A 5,441-nucleotide genomic window follows, 5' to 3' on the forward strand; every position below is an offset into this window, starting at 1 on the left:
CCAAAGTTCACCCGGAATTTCATGCAGGCTTGGCCATGTATTCAGCCGGTGGGGGACTGATCCATAGGATGCAACGCTGGCTCACTCCAGACCCTGGAACTGAGGAAGAACTTGTAAGCAGGACAGTGAAACACCCGCATTTTGCCTGCAGAAATGCCTGTTGCTGGCAGTTTAGAACAGACCTCTGCCGGGAAGGGATGAACCAGAGGTGCATTGGGGTGCGGGGACAGTCAGGACCAAACTGGCTATGACACTCCCCACAGCCTCCCAGGTGTGTGACCGGGTTCCCATGTCCCTAAACACCAGTTGCTCCTCAATCCCCACACATCCAGCCCCCAAAACCTCCTGGTCTGCAGAAGAACAAGCTGGAGGTAACCACCAGGCGTGCACAAAATGGTCCTGTTTTCTCAGCAGGATCATACAGCAGTTCCCGGCTGGGATCTAACGCCAGGGCCGCTGCTGTGCTGTTTGACCCGCAGGACAGCTGCTATTGATTTTTCTTTCATGCCCATTGATAGAGATGGTGCAGGTGGGAAACTCTGAAAGGAGACATAAATCATAAACTAAGAATAGCTGTAGTGGTGGAGTGAGCGAAAAGCAGTCTGGCATTTACTGGAAAGCACAGTTTAGCAGGTAATTTTTCAGTGCAAAGACAGTTTTGCTACAGAAATGGTTGGACCTGCTTTTGCTGTTAGTTATGCAAGTGGAATTTGGAAGCAGTCCTGAGCCCATGGAGAAAGTGGGGTCAGAGTCAACCCCCTGCTTTTCCTGTGCCTCTTCTCGTGCTGCAGTGACAGTGCCTGCCAGGCAGGAATGGTCTGATGTCACCGCCAAATACCCACCGTAACGATGGCTCTGCTGATCAATTAGCTACCCCAATCAACTGCTTAGCAATTAGGTTTTTTTAAATCGAGATTTTTTCTTTTGGGTAATGCAACATTTCCTTTCTTGCTCACCATTCGGGTTGTTTTAGCAAGTGTGGTTTGGTTTGAAGGGGAGGGAGTGATGGTTCGTTTAACACGCATAAGTCCGTAATATAAGGCAAGGGTTTGCCAGCTGTCCCAGACTGAAATTATGTCCTCCTTCTCTCCTGTCCAGCACCTTTTATTTGGGAGATACTGCACAATGCTGTGCAAGAATGGGGTCATGTACCAAGGGATGGGCAGCAAAAAGGGACATGTCACTTCTGAGACAGGTGAATCCAGCATGTTCCTCCATGCACGGTCTGGGTCTTGTTGCTGGTGTTCACCAGAGCTGGAGGTCCTGTCCTGGGCACCTCCACAGACTGTAGGTGAGACTTTTAGTTTCCTCAAGAGGATCCGTTTGGGATGAATACAGAGTTCCTCATGTGTGCTCACACACGGCGGGAACAACTCACTCGCAGGTTCCACAGTTACCACTGGTAACCTTCACTTTGGTGGAGATCAAAAAAGGGAGAGTTACCTCCAGAGCTAAGTGGGCAGTGGACAGAGGGAGGAAAGGACCTGAAAACTGCTTGGGGAAGAGTGGTAGAAAAGCTGGAGTGAACAGGAGGGAAAACTGGAACTGGGAAATCTGGAGCTGGGAAACCTGGAGCCCTTCCCCACTGGTGCGGTGGACTTTGGACCAGGTCATGTGTACACATCAGACAGAGTTCAGTTCCAGCGCCCCGTGCAGATGCAAGGTGTCTCCCTATCAGCACAGACGATGTGGTTCCAGAAGAGGCTGCCCAGACCTCCTGCCCTCGCAAAGCTGCCTGCAGCATTAGGAATCTCCCGTCCATCCTGGTTCACTTACCCAGCAAGGAGCATTTTTCAGTCAATTTGCCCACGGTGCAGCTGTCTGTCTGGAACCGTAATGACATTTGCCAACGGGGACTAGAAATTGTCACTGGGGGACTGCAAATAATGAAGCCAATGCCTTTTATTGACACACGTGGAAGCTGTTTAATTTGGGATGTTGGCTGTCAGAAAATAGAGCTCTTTTGTGGCAGTTTTCTCAGTGAAGCAATATCGCGCTTAATTTCAAGGTCTGTGCTTGCATTTTAAAGTGAGCTATTTTCAGCTTTTAGGTTTGGAGTTTCTTCATAGCAATAACCTATCAATTCAACACGCGTCTAAGGGCCTGATCTGTCGCTGCTTGAAAACTACGACGATTTCTGCCAAGGATTTCTTGCTGAGAAGGAACACGAGCGTTTTCCTTTCTTCTCCTTCCAAACGCAGCTGTAGCCAAGTGCTCGAGCCTGGACCCTTGGGTGCCTTTCAGCCCCCAACTTCTGATTTAGGCATTCTGCTTCCCTTTTAGGTCATGAAACTTGATCTTCCTGGGTTTGCTTAACAGGAGTTATGCTCTTTGCCACCTTGTTGTGCAGTTAGCTGAGAGGATCAAGATCCCTCAGAGAGGGTGATACATAAAGCTGAACATCTCAGGTTTAAAGACCAGGAAAGCAGCTCCTGGAGAGAATCACAGAATGCTTTGGGTTGGAAGGGACCTTCAAAAGCCATCTGGTCCAACCACACCCCCCCTCACCCGCCCCCTTCAACAAGCAGGGACATCAGAGAATGCAGCTGCACCCCCTTGTACCGTTAAGCTGTGACGGCTATGTTTAATGTGCACAAAAGCCCCGAGAGTCCCCAGTACCCCAAAAGCTGGGTCATGCAGGAGAGGTTTGCACATGTCAGCTTTGCTTCCAGCTCTGGCTTCCACCAGAGCTTAGAGGTGCCATTTAGCATCCACATCTTCCCCCTGGGAACAGGAAAAAAAATTATTATTTTTGCACATGTAATATGGGGGTAGGAGGGAAAACAGGAGGATACTGATTGTTTTGGAAGTGGGATCTTGCCAAAACATCTCTGCTGCCTGGCAAAGCCGCCTGCCTGGCCTGACCTGGCAGCAGCTCTGCACAGCGGGGATGCTCATGGCCCCAGCAGAAACACCTCTGGGGTTAAAGTCCTCACAAGAGGCTTTAATAGCAATCTCCTCTCCCAAAGATATGTATGCATTAAGGCTTATCTCACTGCTTCATTAAGGAGTAGGAGCAGGGGCAACCTCGGGGGTCACCAAATCCCGTCTCCAGGCACTGCAGGTAGATGTGCCGTCTAATCCCTTTATTATTGTATAAGGGCAGAGGCGAACATCAGCAGGGACCTGAGCTCGTGCAGCCTGTTAGCCCTGGAAATGTCGCTGGGACAAACCCACGGTCCTTTCACTTGACATCTGCCGGGGTTACATCCATCTCAGGGCACCTCTACCAGGATGGTGCAGCCTGGGAGGAGGCAGCCTGGCTTATTAATTTTAAGTGCGCTTGAGATGCTGTAGTATGAAAGCTATCATCATGAAAGCACTCAGCAGCATGTAATCAGTGCTTGGCCTTACAAAGAGACCTCTGTCGTGCCCAGGCTTCTCCAAAGGCCAGTTACAATCTACATTATTTATGTGGAAAAGTGTTATTAGCCGAGTTTCCTTTATTTTCTTTCTTTTTTTCGTGGAAGGATTTTAAGGGAGTTCTTTGTAAGGAGTGCTCAGAGGCTCTGCAACTTTCCCTGTTTCCTGGTGGGACCAGATTTTTTATTTATTTACTTTTTTTTTTTAACGGAATATTTCAAATGCCAGGAAGCGATATAATGTTAAAGCCAAGTCAGTCAGTGCGTAATTGTGGCACCAGTCTAGCCGGTGTGAAAAACGGGATTTTCTGTGTTATTAGGAGAGCCTGGGAAATTTAAGACTTTACCTTTTAACAGCATCCATAAGAATGTGGGCACACATTAATGCTCGGAACAGGCAATTAAGAGCAAGAGATGGCTGACACTCTTGATGGCACAGGTCAGGGTTTGTAATGAATTAGACCTAGAAATAGGCATCGGCAAAAAGGACCTTCATAGTTATTAACAAAAAAAAAATGAGGACGAGCTTGCGGCTAGATCGCGCAATGCAGAAATCGGTGGGAGTGTCCTCATCGCTGTGGTAGCTGTGCCTCTGCCTGGGGTTTGTGGAGCGAAGAGGTTCCAGTGAGTTTCCCCTGCTCGTGCCAGGCTGGACGTGTCCTCCTGCCCGGTGGCTGATTGTCCTGCCAGCAAGCTGTTGCAGACAGAAGATGGAGAAGGGGCCAACTTGCCGGTTTTGGGGTAATCTGGTGGGTTTGCACTGACACTGAATTACCTGCAAACGGTGTTTTAGGGAAGCGGGGCCTGAAGGAACTGAGGATGCTCCCACAAAAGACGTGACGGAAAGAAAGTACTTGCTAAGGGTCTGCTCTGGACAGCACTGGGCTTAATGCATGAGTTCATTAACGCATTAGCGCCGGGATTCATCAGACATTTGGAATAAATGAGGGTAGAAATTAGGCATCACATTCACCAGGGAACTAACGCAGCTCTGTCACCCCAGGACAGTGGTGTTTTGCATCTCAAGGTGCAGCCCTGAACCAGACCCTGCACCAGGTCCAGGCTGGCTCTGGCTCAGTATGTCTCTAGACCATCCGCTCCAACCTTGGCATAGAGCAGGAGTTCTTTCTGCTGCAACTTTTACCCCTCATTTTCTGCAAATATTTACAGCTTTAATTCCAAATTAGCCTCTCTGTCTTTTTGTAGCGCGTAAGATGAGCTGCTCATTGAATATTCAGCACTTTGAGCAAAAAGCTGTGTCCAGTATTTGCTGTAAATATGTATAAATGCTTATTGGATCTTTCCCAGTAGCACCTGTTTCTTCTGATGAGGCCTATGATATGGAAGTAAAAAGCAAACAGGATCCTTCTAAATGAAATGGCAAATTTAGCCCGTGTAACGTACGGAATACTAATGAGCAATCCGACGGAGCCGCTGCGCGTTCATGCATTACCGGCGCCGAACAATGACCTTGCTCAAGCGTGCGAGAGAAAGGAGTCCTTGCACTTGAGAACAAACAGATGACTCTGATTAAACTACAGCCACCTCACTCTCCGGGGACCTGCACAGCCGAGCACGGCAGGATTAAAGAGCTCGAGCTTCCAGCTCACGCTCTGCAGTCGTTTTGCACCGAACCTTCCCTTTCCCTGCAACCTCTTCAAACCCCACCGTCGTCTTCATTGTCACAGGACGCTGGGTGAAATCTCTTATTAATAAAAACACCAGATTGGCACTCTGTTCCCTCCTGCAGCCTCAAGCTGGTCAATTATTCTGCTTTAATTACCCCCTCAAACATGCTTTTTGTGGGCGTGGACCTTTGCTGTGTTTATGGCTAATAAAGTAATGAAGTGATGCAGCGATAAATTCCTCTTCTGTTAAACGTGAAGATGGGACATGACAAGTGCAGGTGGGGATTCAGAGAAGTTTAGTCCATTGCTGTACTTCAGAGAAAGGGATTTTTTCTCCCCATGGAACGTCTTTGTCTCTCCTTTGGTTTTGCAGCAATTTTGATGTTTTAGCATAAGTTTGTCTTTTATTATGCGATTGAATATGAAAATGCTGGAAGTGTCTTTGTTCAGC

The sequence above is a fragment of the Buceros rhinoceros genome, unplaced genomic scaffold (genome assembly GCF_000710305.1).
Source record: "Buceros rhinoceros silvestris isolate BGI_N320 unplaced genomic scaffold, ASM71030v1 scaffold3758, whole genome shotgun sequence".
Classification (NCBI taxonomy): domain Eukaryota; kingdom Metazoa; phylum Chordata; class Aves; order Bucerotiformes; family Bucerotidae; genus Buceros; species Buceros rhinoceros.